The sequence below is a fragment of the Rattus rattus genome, chromosome 2 (genome assembly GCF_011064425.1).
Source record: "Rattus rattus isolate New Zealand chromosome 2, Rrattus_CSIRO_v1, whole genome shotgun sequence".
NCBI lineage: Eukaryota > Metazoa > Chordata > Mammalia > Rodentia > Muridae > Rattus > Rattus rattus.
The window spans coordinates 87,136,209-87,154,841 of record NC_046155.1 but is presented as its reverse complement, the minus strand read 5'-3'; positions in this window follow the sequence as shown (position 1 = coordinate 87,154,841).

The window sequence follows — 18,633 nt, the reverse complement described above, 5'->3', positions numbered from 1 at the left end:
ATGTCTGTTTCTATAAGTAATTATTTCTTTCTAGCTTTACCATTAATTTTCTTTTTAGTTTTTTTTTTTTTTGGAAGCCTCATGCTATCTAGAAGAACATTCTGAGTATTTTTACTTTAAAGGGCAATACATATCTTTCACAATTCTTTTAGCCTAAGGAGTTAAAGGAGTTAACCTAAAGTACCATCTCATTATCATATCTGGTGGTTCCGTGACTTGGAAAATATAATTGATAAGGTTTACTGGGTTTTTAAAAATGTGTCAGCCACCACTGTGAACACTCTCAATTAATGCTTGCTTAATGCTCAAAATAACTCTGAAAACTGGAGGCCGGTCACCTAAATCTCCCTACATAAGTAAGCATCTCCCTGAACTTCATACTTTATTCTTTAACTCACTTACAAAGCAATATGGTTGTTAAATGTTAGGGACTATGTGCTCCAGATAAAACATACTTAATATGGGTATCTTCTTTGACTTTTAGGGTTCAATGTCAAGCATTTAGTAGCTCCATGGCAGCTGTTTGCTGGACATTGTGTAACAGATAAAGCAGATGAATAAGGCCTCAGGCACATAGTCTGTGGCAACTGATATGGCGTGTTCTTTTCTATTATAACAGGAGACTTAGAAGCAGCTCACATTTCTGTGAGTCTCACAAAAGCACTCAGGCCTATGTTAATTCTGCTGTCTTAAAGAACTCTAAAGAGATCTGGATAGTAAAGACAAGTCTCCTGACAGGTTACATTGATTATAACAATATGCTGACTTATAGGAAGGGGCTAGTATATTAAAGGCTTTTTTATTTTTGGATTTTTTAAATTTACATTCAAATGTTATGCTTTTCCCCCATTTACCCCTTACCCCTTCCTGCCTCCCCGCCCTGATAATCGCGCTACAATAGGGGGGTGCAGTCTTGACAGAACCAAAGGCTTCTCTTCCCTTTGGTGCCCAACAAGGCCATCCTCTGCTACATATGCAGCTGGAGACATGGGTTTGTCCATGTGTACTTTTGGATGGTAGTTTAATTCCTGGAAGCACTGGTTGGTTGGTATTGCTGTTCTTAAAGGGTTGAAAACTCTTTCAGCTCCTCCAATCCTTTCTCTAACTCTTCCAATGTCTGGGTTTGGTAGCTGTATGTATATGGGCTGGATCCCCAGGTGGAGCAGTCTCTGGATGGTCATTCCTTCAGTCTCTGCTCCAAACTTAGTCTCCATATCTCCTATGAATATTTTTGTTCCTCCTTCTAAGGACTAAAGCATCCACACTTTGGTCATCCTTCTTCTTGAGCTTGATATGGTCTGTGGATTGTGTCTTGGGTAATTCGAACTTTTGGGCCAATATTCACTTATCAGTGAGTGCATACCATCTGCGTTATTTTGCGATTGGGTTACCTCACTCAGGATGATATTTTCTAGTTTCATCTATTTGCCTATGAGTTTTATGAAGTCATTTTTATTTTTAATTTTTTATTATATATTTCTTTACTTACATTTCAAAGGTTATTCCCCTTCTAGGTTTCCTGTCCATAAGTCCCCATTCCCTCCCCTCCCCCTTCCCCATATGGGTATTTCCCCTATACATCCCCCTTATTGCCCTCCCCCATATTCCCCTGCACTGGGGGGTCCAACCTTGGCAGGACCAAGGGCTTTCTCTTCCACTGGTGCCCCCAACAAGGCTATTCTCTGCTACATATGCGGTTGGAGCCCTGGGTCAGTCCATGTATAGTCTTTTGGTTGTGGTTTAGTCCCTGGAAGATCTGGTTGGTTGGAATTGTTGTTTTTATGGGGTTTCAAGCTCCTTTAACTCTTTCAATACTTCCTCTAATTCCCCCTAAAGGGGTCCTATTCTCAGTTCGGTGATTTGCTGCTAGCATTGACCTCTGTATTGGATGTCTCTGGATGTGTCTCTCAGGAGAGATCTATATCCAGTCCCTTTCAGCATGCAATTTTTAGCTTCATCAAAATACTCTAGTTTTGGTGGCTGTATATATATGGGCCACATGTGTGTCAGGCTATGAATGGCCATTCCTTGAGTCATTGCTCTAAACTTTGCTTCCATATCCCCTCCTATGAATATGTTTCCCCCTTTTAAGGAGTGGGAGCATCTGTATTTTGCTCATCCTTTTTCTTGAGCTTATTGTAGTCTGTAGATTGTATCTTGGGTAATTTGAGCTTTTTGGCTAATATCTACTTATCAATGAGTGCATACCATGTGTGTTTTTCTGTGATTGAATAACCTCACTCAGGATGATATTTTCTAGTTCATTCCATTTGTCTAAGAATTTCATGAAGTCATTGTTGTTGATAGCTAAATAGTACTCCATTGTGTAGATTTACCACATTTTTTGAATCCATTCCTCAGTTGAAGGGCATCTGGGTTCTTTTCAGCCTCTGACTATTATAAATAAAGCTGCTATGAACATAGTGGAACATGTGTCTTTGTTGTATGTTGGAGTATCTTTTGGGTATATGCCCAAGAGAGGTATATCTGGGTCCTCAGGTAGTGTAATGTCCAATTTTCTGAGGAACCTCCAGACTGATTTCCAGAGTGGTTGTACCAGTTTGCAATCCCACCAACAATAGAGGAATGTTCCTCTTTCTCCACATCCTCACCAGCATCTGCTGTCACCTGAGTTTTTGATCTTAGCCATTCTGACTGGTGTGAGGTAGAATCTCAGGGTTGTTTTGATTTGCCTTTCCCTAATGACTAAGGATATTGAACATTTCTTTAGTTACTTCTCAGCCACTCGATAATCCTCAGCTGAGAATTTTTTTGTTTAGTTCTGTACCCCATTTTTTTAATAAGGTGATTTGGCTCTCTGGAGTCTGACTTCTTTGTCTATTTTGGATATTAGCCCTCTATCAGATGTAGGATTGATAAAGATCTTTTCCCAATCAAACCAGATACATTCAAACTAATAGAAGAAAAAGTGGGGAAGAGTCTCAAACACATGGGCACTGGGGAAAATTTCCTGAACAAAACACCAATGGCTCATGCTCTAAGATCAAGATTCGACAAATGGGACCTCATAAAACTGCAAAGCCTTTGTAAATCAAAAGATACTGTCATTAGAAGTCATTGTTTTTGATAGCTCAGTAGTACACCATTATGTAGATGTACCACATTTTCTGTATGCATTCCTCTGTTGAAGGGCATCTGAGTTCTTTCCAGCTTCTGGCTATTATAAATAAGGCTGCTATGAACATAGTGGAGCATGTGTCTTTGTTGTATGTTGGAGCATCTTTTAGGTATGTGTCCAGGAATGGTATAGCTGGGTCCTCAGGTAGTACTATGTCCAATTTTCTGAGGAACCTCCAGACTGATTTCCAGAGTGGTTGTATCAGCTTGTAATCCTACCAACAATGGAGGAACGTTTCTCTTTCTCCACATCCATGCCAGCATGTGTTGTCACCTGAGTTTTTGATCTTAGCCATTCTGACTGGTGAGAGGTGGAATCTCAGGGTTGTTTTGATTTGCCTTTCCCTGATGACTAAGGATGTTGAACATTTCTTTAGGTACTTCTCGGCCATTCAATATTCCTCAGTTGAGAATTCTTTGTTTAGCTTTGTACCCCATTTTTAATATGATTATTTGACTCTCTGTACCCTAACTTCTTGAGTTCTTTGTATATTTTGGATATTAGCCCTCTATCGGATGTAGGACTGGTAGGATCTTTTCCCCATCTGTTGGTGGCTGTTTTGTTCTAATAACAGTGTTCTTTGCCTTACAGAAGTTTTGCAATTTTATGAGGTCCCATTTGTTGATTCTTGATCTTAGAGCATAAGCCATTGGTGTTCTGTTCAGGAAATTTTCCCCAGTGCCCATGTGTTTGAGGCTCTTCCCCACTTTTTCTTCTATTAGTGTGAGTGTATCTGGTTTGATGTGGAGGTCCTTGATCCACTTGGACTTGAGCTTTGTACAGGGTAATAAGAATGGGGCTATTTGCATTCTTCTACATGCTGACCTCCAGTTGAATCAGCACCATTTGTTGAAAGTGCTATCTTTTTTCCATTGGATGGTTTTAGCTCCTTTGTCAAAGATCCAGTGACCATGCGTGTGTGGGTTCATTTCTGGGTCTTCAATTCTATTCCAGTGATCTACCTGCTTTTCTCTGTACCAATACCATAGAGTTTTTTTTTTTTTAATCACTATTGCTCTGTAATGCAGCTTGAGGGCAGGGATGGTGATTCCCCAAGAAGTTCCTTTATTATTGAGGATAGTTTTTGCTATCCTGCCCTTTTTGTTATTCTAAATGAATTTACAAATTGCTCTTTCTTTTTTTTTTTTTTTTTCCTTTTTTTTTTTGGAGCTGGGGACTGAACCCAGGGCCTTGCGCTTTCTAGGCAAGCGCTCTACCACTGAGCTAAATCCCCAACCCCCAAATTGCTCTTTCTAATTATATGAAAAACTTAGTTGGAATTTTGATGGGGATTGCATTGAATCTATAGCTTGCTTTTGGCAAGATAGCCTTTTTTACAATATTAATCCTGCCAATCCATGAGCATGGGAGCTCTTTCCATCTTCTGAGATCTTCCTCAATTTATTTCTTCAGAGATTCAAGGTTTTTTTTCCATCTTTATTAACTTGAGTATTTCTTATTTACATTTTGATTGTTATTCTCCCTCCCAGTTTCTGGGCCAACATCCCCCTAGCCCCTCCCCCTCCCCTTCTCTATGGGTGTTCCCCTCCCCATCCTCCCCCCATTACTGCCCTCCCCCCAACAATCACGTTCACTGGGGGTTCAGTCTTGGCAGGGCCAAGAGCTTCCCCTTCCACTGGTGATCTTACTAGGCTATTCCTTGCTACCTATGAGGTCGGAGTCCAGGGTCAGTCCATGTATAGTCTTTGGGTAGTGGCTTAGTCCCTGGAAGCTCTAGTTGGTTGGCATTGTTGTTCATATGGGGTCTCAAAGCCCCTTCAAGCTCTTTCAGTCCTTTCTCTGATTCCTTCAACGGGGGTAGCATAGTCAGTTCAGTGGTTTAATGATGGCATTCACCTATGTATTTGCTGTATTCTGGCTTTGTCTCTCAGGAGAGATCTACATCCGGTTCCTGTCGGCCTGCACTTCTTTGCTTCATCCATCTTATCTAATTTGTTGGCTGTATATGTATGGGCCACATATGGGGCAGGCTCTGAATGGGTGTTCCTTCTGCCTCTGTTCTAAATTTTGCCTTCCTATTCTCTCCCCAGGATATTCTTATTCCCCTTTAAAAGGAGTGAAGCATTCACATTGTAGTCATCCTTCTTGAGTTTCATGTGTTCTGTGCATCTAGGGTAATTCAAGCATTTGGGCTAATAGCCACTTATCAATGAGTGCATACCATGTGTAGTGCATACCATGTGTGTTTTTCGGTGATTGGGTTATCTCATTCAGGATGATATTTTCCAGTTCTGACCATTTGCCTATGGATTTCATAAAGTCATTGTTTTTGATAGCTGAGTAATATTCCATTGTGTAGATGTACCACATTTTCTGTATCCATTCCTCTGTTGAAGGGCATCTGGGTTCTTTCCAGCTTCTGGCTATTATAAATAAGACTGCTATGAACATAGTGGAGCACGTGTCTTTGTTATATGTTGGGGCATCTTGTGGGTATATGCCCAAGAGAGGTATAGCTGGGTCCTCAGTTAGTTCAATGTCCAATTTTCTGAGGAACCTCCAGACTGATTTCCAGAATGGTTGTACCAGTCTGCAATCCCACCAACAATGGAGGAGTTTGCTGTCCCCTGAATTTTTGATTTTAGCCATTCTGACTGGTGTGAGGTAGAATCTCAGGGTTGTTTTGATTTGCATTTCTCTTATGACTAAAGATGTTGAACATTTCTTTAGGTGTTTCTCAGCCATTTGGCATTCCTCAGCTGTGAATTCTTTGTTTAGCTCTGAACCCCATTTTTTAATAGGGTTATTTGTCTCCCTGAAGTCTAACTTCTTGAGTTCTTGTATATTTTGGATATAAGTCCTCTATCTGTTGTAGGATTGGTAAAGATCTTTTCCCAATCTGTTGGTTGCCGTTTTGTCCTAACCACAGTGTCCTTTGCCTTACAGAAGCTTTGCAGTTTTATGAGATCCCATTAGTCGATTCTTGATCTTAGAGCATAATCCATTGGTGTTTTGTTCAGGACATTTTCTCCAGTGCCCATGTGTTCGAGCTACTTCCCCACTTTTTCTTCTATTAGTGTGAGTGTATCTGGTTTGATGTGGAGGTCCTTGATCCACTTGGACTTAAGCTTTGTACAGGGTGATAAGCATGGATTGATCTGCATTCTTCTACATGTTGACCTCCAGTTGAACCAGCACCATTTGCTGAAAATGCTATCTTTTTTCCATTGGATGGTTTTGGCTCCTTTGTCAAAAATCAAGTGACCATAAGTATGTGGGTTCATTTCTGGGTCTTCAATTCTATTCCACTGGTCTGTCTGTCTCTGTACCAATACCATGCAGTTTTTATCACTATTGCTCTGTAATACTGCTTAAGTTCAGGGATAGTGATTCCCCGGAAGTCCTTTTATTGTTGAGGATAGTTTTAGCTATCCTGGGTTTTTTGTTATTCCAGATGAATTTGCAAATTGTTCTGTCTACCTCTCTGAAGAATTGGATTGGTATTTTGATGGGGATTGCATTGAATCTGTAGATCGCTTTTGGTAAAATGGCCATTTTTACTATATTAATCCTGCCAATCCATGAGCATGGGAAATCTTTCCATCTTCTCAGGTCTTATTCAATTTCATTCTTCAGAGGCTTGAAGTTCTTATCATACAGATCTTTTACTTGCTTGGTTAAAGTCACACCGAGGTATTTTATATTATTTGGGACTATTATGAAGGGTGTCGTTTCCCTAATTTCTTTCTCGGCTTGTTTCTCTTTTGTGTAGAGGAAGGCTACTGATTTATTTCAGTTAATTTTATACACAGCCACTTTGCTGAAGGTGTTTATCAGGTTTAATAGTTCTCTGGTGGAACTTTTGGGATTGCTTAAATATACTATCATATCGTCTGCAAATAGTGATATTTTGACTTCTTCTTTTCCAATCTGTATTCCCTTGATCTCCTTTTGTTGTCTGATTGCTCTGGCTAGAACTTCAAGAATATATTGAATAAGTAGGGAGAGAGTGGGCAGCCTTGTCTAGTCCCTGATTTTAGTGGGATTGCTTCAAGTTTCTCTCCATTTAGTTTAATGTTAGCAACTGGTTTGCTGTATATGGCTTTTAGTATGTTTAGGTATGGGCCTTGAATTCCTATTCTTTCCAGGACTTTTATCATGAAGGGGTGTTGAATTTTGTCAAATGCTTTCTCAGCATCTAATGAAATGATCATGTGGTTTTGTTCTTTCAGTTTGTTTATATAATGGATCACGTTGATGGTTTTCCGTATATTAAACCATCCCTGCATGCCTGGGATGAAGCCTATTTGATCATGGTGGATGATTGTTTTGATGTGCTCTTGGATTCGGTTTGCCAGAATTTTATTGAGTATTTTTGCGTCGATATTCATAGGGGAAATTGGTCTGAAGTTCTCTTTCTTTGTTGAGTCTTTGTGTGGTTTAGGTATAAGAGTAATTGTGGCTTCATAGAAGGAATTCGGTAGTGCTCCGTCTGTTTTAATTTTGTGGAATAGTTTGGATAGTACTGGCATGAGGTCTTCTATGAAGGTCTGATAGAATTCTGCACTGAATCTATTTGAACCTGGGGTCTCTTTGGTTGGGAGACTTTTGATGATGACTTCTATTTCTTTAGGAGTTATGGGGTTGTTTAAATGGTTTGTCTGTTCCTAATTTAACTTCGGTACCTGGTATCTGTCTAGGAAATTGTCTATTTCCTGCATATTATCAAGTTTTGTTGAATATAGGTTTTTGTAGTAGGAGGTGATGATTTTTCGAATTTCCTCTGATTCTGTAGTTATGTCTCCCTTTTCATTTCTGATTTTATTAATTTGGACACACTCTCTGTGTCCTCTTGTTAGTCTGGCTTAGGGTTTATCTATCTTGTTGACTTTCTCAAAGAACCAACTTTTGGTTCTGTTGACACTTTGTATGGTCCTTTTTGTTTCTACTTAGTTGATTTCAGCTCTGAGTTTGATTATTTCCTGCCTTCTACTCCTCCTGTGTGTATTTTCTTCTTTTTCTTCTACAGCTTTTAGGTGTGCTGTCAAGCTGCTGATATATGCTCTCTCCTATTTCTTTCTGCAGGCACTCAGAGCTATGAGTTTTCCTCTTAGCACAGCTTTCATTGTGTCCCATAAGTTTGGGTATGTTGTACCTTCATTTTCATTAAATTCTAAGAAGTCTTTAGTTTCTTTCTTTATTTCTTCTTTGACAAGGTTATCATTAAGTTGAGCATTGTTCAATTTCCATGTATATGTGGGCGTTCTTCCTTTATTGTTGTTGAAGACAAGCTTTAGTCCGTGGTGGTCTGATAGGACGCATGGGATTATTTGTCTTTTTGTATCTATTGAGGCCTGTTTTATGACCAATTATATGGTCAATTTTGGAGAAAGTACCATGAGGTGGTGAGAAGAAGGTATATCCTTTTGTTTTAGGATAGAATGTTCTATATATATCTGTTAAGTCCATTTGATTCATGACTTCTCTTAGTCTGTGTATGTCTCTGTTTAATTTCTGTATCCATGATCTGTCAATTGGGGGTGTTGAAATTTCCTACTATTATTGTGTGAGGTCCAATGTGTGCTTTGAGATTTAGTAAGGTTTCTTTCATGTATGTAGGTGCCCTTGTATTTGGAGCATAGATATTTAGGATTGAGAGTTCATCTTGTTGGATTTTTTTCTTTGATGAATATGAAGTGTCCTTCCTTATCTTTTATGATTACTTTTAGTTGTAAATCGATTTTATTCGATATTAGAATGGCTAATCCAGCTTGTTTCTTCAGACCATTTGCTTGGAAAGTTGTTTTCCAGCCTTTCACTCTGAGGTAGTGTCTGTGTTTGTCTCTGAGGTGTGTTTCCTGTAGGCAGCAGAATGCAGGGTCCTCATTGCATATCCAGTTTGTTAATCTATGTGTTTTTATTGGGGAGTTGAGTCCATTGATGTTGAGAGATATTAAGGAATAGTGATTGTTGCTTCTTGTTATATTTGTATTTGGATGTGAGATTATGTTTGTGTGCTTTTCTTCTCTTTGTTTTGTTGCCAAGATGATTAGTTTCTTCCTTTTTCTAGGGTGTAGTTTGCCTCCTTATGTTGGGCTTTGCCATTTATTATCCTTTGTAGGGCTGGATTTGTAGAAAGATATTGTATATATTTGGTTTTGTCATGGAATATCTTGGTTTCTCCATCTATGTTAATTGAGAGTTTTGCTGGATTTGTGTTCTCTTAGGGTGTGTATGACATCTGTCCAGGATCTTCTGGCTTTCATAGTCTCTGGTGAGAAGTCTGGTGTGATTCTGATAGGTCTGCCTTTATATGTTACTTGACCTTTTTCCCTTACTGCTTTTAATATTTTTTCTTTGTTTTGTGCATTTGGTGTTTTGACTACTATGTGACGGGAGGAGTTTCTTTTCTGGTCCAATCTATTTGGAATTCTGTAGGCTTCTTGTATGTTTATGGGCATCTATTTCTTTAGGTTAGGGAAGTTTTCTTCTATGATTTTGTTGAAGGTATTTACTGATCTTTTGAGCTGGGAGTCTTCACTCTCTTCACTACCTATTATCCTTAGGTTTGATCTTCTCATTGAGTCCTGGATTTCCTGTATGTTTTGGACCAGTAGCTTTTTCCGCTTTACATTATCTTTGACAGTTGAGTCAATGATTTGTTTGGAATCTTCTGCTCCTGAGATTCTCTCTTCTATCTCTTGTATTCTGTTGGTGATGCTTGTATCTACAGGTCTTTGTCTCTTCCTTTGGTTTTCTATGTCCAGGGTTGTCTCCCTTTGTGCTTTCTTTATTGCTTCTATTTCCATTTTTAATTCCTTCACCTGTTTGATTGTGTTTTCCTGGAATTCTTTCAGGGATTTTTGTGATTCCTTTCTATAGGCTTCTACTTGTTTATTTATGTTTTCCTCCGTTTCTCTAAGGGAGTTATTTATGTCTTTCTTCAAGTCCTCCATTATCATGATCAAATGTGATTGTAAATCTAGATCTTGCTTTTGTGGTGAGTTTGGATATTCAGTGTTTGGTGGGAGAATTGGGCTCCATTGATGCCATGTAGTCTTGGTTTCTGTTGCTTGGGTTCCTGTGCTTGCCTCTCGCCATCAGGTTGTCTCTGGTGTTACCTTGTTCTGCTATTTCTGACAGTGGCTAGATCGTCCTACAGGCCTGTGTGTCAGGTGTGCTGTAGACCTGTTTTCCTGTTTTCTTTCAGCCAGTTATGGGAACAGAGTGTTCTGCTTTTGGGCGTGTAGTCTTTCTTGTCTACTGGTCTTAAGCTGTTCCTGTGGGCCTGTGTCCTGAGTCCACCAGGCAGGTCGCTTGGAGTAGGAAAGTTGGTCTTACCTGTGGTCCTGTGGCTGAAGTGGCTCCTGGGCTGCTGCTTTTGAGCTCTCTGTGAGGGCGGCAACAGTAGGGCCTGCACCACCTCCCCCCCACCCCCCACGCACCAGGGTCCCAGATCTCGTTAATTGTTTTCCTCTTGAGTCAGAAATGTGGTCAGAGTGTAGTCTCTTCTGGCTTCCCTGGCTGTCTGCCCCTCTGAAGGTTTGCCTCTCCCTCCCACAGGAGTTTTTGATTGGGTCTCTTCAGATCCCGGTGGTGTCTGGACTGCAGGGGACCTGCAGCTTGATTGCCCCTATCTTCTGGTTCCCAGAGGCCCTATACAGTTTCCTCTTGGGATAGGGATGTGGGCAGGAGTGGGCAGTATTGGTGATCTCTCCCGCTCTGCAGTCTCAGGAGTGCCCACCTGTCCGGGCAGTGAGCTCAAGTTCTTATCATACAGATTTTTCACTTTGTTTGTTAGAGTCACATCAAGCTATTTTATATTATTTGTGATTATTGTGAAGGGGATCATTTTCATAATTTCTTTCTCAGCCTGTTAATTCTAAGTAGAGTAAGGCTACTCATTTGTTTGAGTTAATTTTATACCTAGCCACTTTGCTGAAGTTGTTTATTAAGCTTAGTAGTTCTCTGGTGGAACTTTTGTGGAGATATATATATATATATATATATTATCATGTCATCTGCAAATAGTGATATTTTGACTTCTTCCTATTCAATTTGTATCCCTTTGACCTCCTTTTGTTGTCTGACTACTCTGGCTAGGACTTCGAGTACTATATTCAATAAGTAGGGAGAAAGTGGGCAGCCTTGTCTAGTCCCTGATTTTAGTGGTATTGCTTCAAGTTTCTCTCCACATAGTTTAATGTTAGCTACTGGCTTGCTGTATATTACTTTTACTATGTTTAGGTATGAACCTTGAATTACTGAACTTTCAAAGACTTTTAACATTATGGGTTGTTGAATTTTGTCAAATCCTTTCTCAGCATCTAATGAGATGATCTTGTGCCTTTTTCCTTTGATTTGTTTACATAGTGGATTACATTGATGGATTTCCATATATTGAACCATCCCTGCATATTATTGCTCAGTCAGTTGTTTAAGATGAGAAATGAGCATTAGAAATCTTATGTAGTATTGAGATCTCATCTTTGTTATTGGTATATAGATATATCCCATGCATTATTATATATTATGTTAACTTATAGCTAAACTGTGTGAGCCTTTCCTATGTCAATCATAGTGCATGATGTGTGTATGTGTGTGAGGTAGGACAATAAGATTAAGATATGGGGTCAGAAGTTCTTAACTCACTTCTACAACATTTAAGAAATCTGGACAAATTGTATTGCTTCATTGAATTTTGGGTAACCCATCAGCTGTTACAAAGTTCAAGTGCAGAAGATCATTGGAGGAGGCTTTGTGAATTATAAAATGCTATACAAAGTCTGTGGATTTTTATGATATGATAATTTGGAATCTTTTTGAGATAGTTTCTGATGTATGGCAGGTATGTATTATTTAGGATAAACAGAAATTTAACTGGGCTTAGGGTATTATTCTGCCAGTACTGTCATGACAAAATGAGACAGACGGTATGGCTAAACAACAGATATTAATTTTCTCACAGTTTTGAAATTCCAAAATCAAGGTTTTGTTTGTTATGAGGCTTGAGAAGGTTGGCTGCCATTTTACAACCTCATATACCTTTTCTCTGGGAGTGGGCATACCTAATGCCTCCTCCTCTTATAAAGATCTCATCCAATCATATCAGATCAGGGTCCTGCCCTTATAACTTCATTTAACCTTTATCTCATTAAAGGGCCCATTTGTAAATACAGTCATGATAGGGGTAACAATTCAGTCCCATAATATGCATCATTGAGTATTAGGTTCTATTTAGAACTGCTGGTCTACCTCAGGACTTTGTGGCCCCTAGATCTTCTGTTCAGGGATTCTTGAGGCATGGTAGCGATGCATGTTTCTCTTCCCATCTTTAGTTTGTGAGTCAGAATCTTTTGTGTTAAAGTTTAGAAATCTGAATATGTTATCATATGGGTACATATTATCTGGGTGATTTACACACTAATGTTAATCATTATTGATATAATAGAATACACATAGGAGCTCTGGAGTCACATGACAGGTTTAATCTTGGATCAGTTCATTATTAGTAGTGCGTTTTTTGCCAAATCACTTTTCTGTGTTCCTCAGTTTCCTCATATATAAGATAAAGATTATCACCTGCATATTGTTGAAATCAGTAAGTGGGTTAGGGGACTAATTGTTATTAATTATTAATTGTTATTAATTGTTATTTTTATCATTTTCCAACTTTATATTGAAAAAACAATTTCAAGAATATTTTCTTCAAATTTACACCGTTTTCTCTTTTTTCTAAATTATATTCATTCCTTCAAAACAGAAGGAATTCCTTTTAAATGTGTGTGCAGGAGTCTCATACATGCCTGTCCGGTGCTCTACCACCAAGACTTAATTCATGTAACCCTTTCTGACGCTCAGTGAAATCTGGCTGTCTTTCAGGGCAATACATTTTGTATTATATTTTTGTATGTGGCCATTTATAGCTGATCTCATCCCAACAAATACATACATATATAACATTATAGTACTGTGCATGCCACACATTCTGTGAGAATGTCCAGAACAAGCCAAATTAGCAAATATTTGTTTCCTTCAATTTTTCCAACGTGATGTTGTATTTGATAAACTGGAGAATTTTATGACCATGATGATAAAAAGAAGTTCAGAATTAGGGGCTAATAGTATGCTAGAGAATTGAAAACAGAATTTTGATAAATGTGAATGTATGTAGGGGATGGAAATTAACACTTTTCTCCATTCTTATATCTTGGAAAACAAAAGGACTGTAAACTTTATTCTTATTATGAATATGTGGCTGGGGACACTTTCTGAAAGGTGGTTCTAGTAGAATAGAATTTGAGAGCAAGACTGAGGAAGGATGAAAGAATTTTAATTGTTACAGAAACTTGGAGCCCACCATTTATTTTGAAACTATTTTTAGTAGAAATTTAGTCAGGATCATTCCTACAAAGGTTTAGAAATGTCTGGTCTATTTTATAGCACAATAAAACCTGGTTTCCTAGTTGGCTAGTATTTGTTTAAAGAGAGTGGGTTTCTGGTACTGACCACATTTGAGAGGTTATTATGGGGGGGAAATCTGATGTAAACCTTTTCACCTGTAAAAAAAAGGGGGTTGCCACCCATTCCTGTGATGTATTTTTGATTTGTTTAAAGTCTTGTTCATATTATAGTAGATGTTAACCATCCTTTCAAACATGATTAAACATCCCCCAAATACTGTATTAAAATCTTGAATTTATGTAAGAGTTCTTGTTATTTTTCAGTTTGCACTTATATTTAATATAGTTTCCAAAGCACCAAACCATGCTAGAGAGTTGTTGCTGGTAAGACTCCAAGCATAATTTGAGTGAAGACTGATGCTAGGTTAAAACTGAAGCACTACAGCTAATCCTGGTTATTTAGTAGGAAAAGGACATAAAAGACCCTTGGTTTTGTCTGAAACATCCAACCAAACATTAAAAAATTCTCTAAATGTACAAACATATATTTTTCTTTTAATTAGTAGAGCTAGTTGTCTGCTGGCTTTTACCAGAGTTGATGAAAATATAGTGTTTTTAAGCAAAGATCATTGAGTAAGACTAAATGGTCTCATCTGAGTCTTCTAAAAAAAATGGAGACATGTTATTGACTTCAAAGAGGTACATAAAAAAAATCAGACTCATATTGCCTGACTCTTTGAAGCTAGATAGATAATTGTCCAATTGAAAAATTTTCTGATCTGTTGGGGATTTCTATTTGACTTTGTATTATGAAGACTGTAGTCTCACTTTTTTCCTATTTTGTTCTCTGCCATTGTAAGATGTGAATATGACTATAAAATTAGTGTTATAGAGTTTACTTATAAAAATGCATTAAAGACTGTAGCTATACCATTTGGAAAAATCTGTCAAGCTCATTATTGGTTTTGGGATTGAACTCAGGGCCCCGTGCATATGAGGCAATATTATACCACTTACTTGTACCCTCAAACTTTCTGAAAAATATTTTTTTGAGCAGAGTCTCTCTCAGTTGACCAGTCTGGTCTTGAGCTTGTAGCACTCCTGATTTAGCCTCATCAGTAACTGAGATTTAATGTATGTGGTGTGTGCTACCATGATTAGCAAAATTTTCATTGTATAGCTGAAAACCAGAGATGTATCAACTTAGTATTACATCACTAAGCCAACTAAATTATGTTTGTGAGGCTAAAACTAACAACAACAACAACAACAACAACAACAACAACAACAACAACAACATTACTAAAAATGTTATCTCCAGGGTAACTGCTTAGAATTAAACTTTCTTATTTTCGGTTAATGCCAACATAGGTATTCATCCTTTCCTTCAGTCAGTGCCAATGCCTCATCCTGTACAAATGCAAGTGCTGATTCACATAATAGTTTCTGGTGGATCCTTTCCTGTCCTCATCTTTTTCTCTCTTTCAAACCTTCCTCATGCTGATTTGCAGTACTTTTTATCCCCTGGTTCTCTTTTTAGAGTTTTTTCCTCCATAGTCATCCTTTTGTTCCACATCCTTTTTTGTTGGTGTTACTCAGGGTTAAACAAAACAAAACAAAACTGATCTATGCTTCATCCATTCTACCTATATACTATCGGGTTCCAGTCTGCCTCACCAATACAAATTGCTTTTGAGTTTCAGATTTATATATCTGAAGCAGAAACATTTTCTTTGTTTTTAACTTGCTTAAAATGCTTAAAATGAAACCTGCAATCTTTACTGTTAAGTTAATCCTCTAATTATTTTAATCCTCATCAATTCCTTTAAAATTATTCTAGTCACCTAGACTAGACCAAGGGAACTTTTTAAAAAAATATTAATTGTTTTATTTATTTACATTTCAAATGATATCCGCCTTTCTGGTTATCCCTCCACAACCCCCACCCCCCATCTCATCTGCCCTCTCTTCCCTCCCCTTTGCCTCTATGAGGATGCCACCCACTCAACCATTCCCCCTCACTGCTCTAGCATCCCCCAAGCTGGGGCATCAGGCCACCACAGGACTAAGGGCCTCCCCTTCCACTGATGTCACATAAGGCCATCTTCTGCTACATATGTATCTGGAGCCATGGATCTCTCCATGTGTACTTTTTGGTTGGTGGTTTAGTTTCTGGGCGCTCTGGGTGGTCCTGTTAGTTGATATTGTTCTTCCTATTGGGTTGTAATGCCCTTCAGCTCCTTTCAGTCCTTCCCCTAGCTCTTCCATTGCGGTCCTGGGTGGCAGTCAGATGGTTGGCTATATCTACATCTGAATTGGTCAGGTGCTGGCAGAGCCTCTCAGGAACAGTCAAACTATGCTCCTGTCAGCAAGTGCTTCTTGGCATCAGCAACAGTGTCAGGGTTTGGTGTCTACAGATGGGATGGATCCCTAGGTGAGGCAGTCTCTGGATGGCCTTTCCATCAGTCTCTGTTCAATTTTTTGTCCTTGTCTTTCCTTTGGACAGTAACATTTCTGGGTTAACAATTTTGAGATGGGTGGATGGCCCCATCCCTCAATTGGAGGCCGTGCCTATCTCCTGGAGGTGGTCTCTACAGGTTCTATCTTCCCTTTGTTGCATATTTTAGCTGAAGTTATCCTGGTTGGGTCCTGGAACTTTCTAGTGGTTACCCCAGTTCCTCATTCCCCACTGCTACATATTTCTACTTGAAATATGTATTTCCTGATTCTCTGTACTTCTTTTCTGTCCCTTCCAATACCTGATCCTTCCCCCATTTTCCCCTTCCTCCCTCTCCCTACCAAATCCCTCCCTTTTTCTACCTCCTATGATTATTTTGTTCCCCCTTCTATGTAGGACTGAAGCATCCACACCTTGGTCTTCCTTCTTCATAAGCTCCATATGGTTTGTAGGTTATATCAGGAGTATTCTGAGCTTTTGGACTAATATCTACTTGTCAATGAGTACATACCATGTGTGTTCTTTTGTGTTTAGGTTACCTCACTCAGGATATTTTCTAGTTCTCAGTATTTTCTAGTTTACAGTACCCATTTGAATAATTTGGAATTGATCAGACTTACTATTTCTTAAATGGTTCTCTTGACTTTGGTCTCACATTCTTCTAAACTATTCTTATGCGGTACTGGTACTGATTTTTAAATGCACAATTAAAACAGATCATGCCTCACTTCTGCTTTAGAACCTTCAACAGGTCTTTACTATCCACACAATCACGTTGTTCAGACTTCTCAGTGACCCAAAGGGTTTCCCACATTTGGCCTCCATATTTCTATTTTGCGTTTTTTTCTTCCCACATCCACTTTTCTTCTATCCCAAATCATACCAATCTGCCTACAGTTCCATAATTTCCTGTGACAGCTCTCATGGTCCTGCACATCCTGCTCTTTGTCTGGATTCTTGTCTTTCTTCTTATACAATTGGGAAGCCTTTATTTATTCCTCAGTAATCAGGTTATCTCTTTTTGTCTGAGAACTCCTCTTTGTTCCACGCTGTACTAGCTAAGAACTCAGAGCATTTCACACTACGCTGCACTTGTTTACATATTTTCCCTTCTACTAAACTGAGGGAAGCAGTTGTTTAAATAGATTTGTAACTTTAGTGTCTAAATAGTGCCTGGTACATGCTAAATGAATTAATAAACTTCTGAAAAACACAAATGTTTCCTTGTCTTTAGAATGTTTAATGTTATTATAGACAAAATGGGTTGTTAATATCAAATTTTTTTGTTTCCTTCTGTTATCTTGAATAGACTCTAAATCAACATATTTTTTATAGTATAAATTTCCACAGGCCTAGGATAGCAGGGTAGAGGTGTTATACACATGTAATCTCAGAGATCAGGAGGGAGAAACACACAAAATACACACACACACAAAATACATTATTTGCATATGATCATGTGTAGGTGTTTCATTTATCAGTTCAGAGTAATATAATTTTAATTTTATTTTCAATCCATCCCATTAAATTTATAAAAGAATTTAATTTACTAACGATACTAGTAATGTATCTAAGAATTTATTTGTAAATTCTCTTGAGTTTCTCTTCAAAAACAGCATGAATAAACTTTAAGCAGGTTTAACAGAACAAGCTGACTTGCAAATAGCTCTGTTTGGGATCCAGAAATGACTGCTGTCTGGTGTCCAAAGCATTTTGCTCTTGCTGCCTCCCAGAGATTGCTCTGCCTGGCAGTTTGTCACTCTCCTGGGCAAGTATCCAGCTTGTGGCAGTGAGGTGGTTTTGTGGCAGAACTCCACAATTAACCACAAGTTCAGTGTCAACGGTAGGCCGCCACCATCGTGCCTGTGATCCTTCAGATTTGCTGGTGTGGCCAGAGCTGAAGAAACTATGCTTGTCTAAGGAGGGAATAGGAAAACTTGGAAAGAGTTTGTATTGTTGTTTATTGTTCAAGGCTGAGCTTTTGGGTGTAAAACAACAACAACAACAACTACAACAACAACAACAACAACAGTAGTCCAGGAAATTTCACATGAATAGTTAAGAGATTTATGTTATAGCTTTAAAACTCATAGCAGTGAATTTTTGGCATAGATATAATTGTTGTTCTGAGAATTAGAAAAATTCAAATATTAGAAATCTAGGCATCATCATTTGAATTAAATTTAAAAAACCCATCTACATTTCTCAGAAGAATTTGTTTCATACTAAAAATAAAGTGTATTTTTGCAAAATTAAAAAGTGTTCTAAATTTTGTGAAAATGGATGTTAAAAGTATTTATAAAAATATGGAATCTTGTTTTTTGTTTAAATCATGTGAGAGATTTCTATTAAAATTCTCTGATGAAGCAAAAAAGCAAAACAGAACAAAAACAACATCACAACATGCAACTGGAAGTCCGATTTGTAAACAGATTTGGGAAACCTAACTTGGGAAATGTCTGATCACTTGCTACAGGGTGAAGAGAGCTGGTCAGGAGATTGAGCTAAGTTGCTAAGTTTGAATAAAAGAACTCTTGTACTTGAAGAGTATATTTACATATACTCAGGTAATTATGTGCAGCAACAGCATAACTATTTAACAAGTAGTACTGTTAACTCCAGTTCCATGTAGCAATAGCATCATCTCTATGCCTCTCATAACTAATACATAT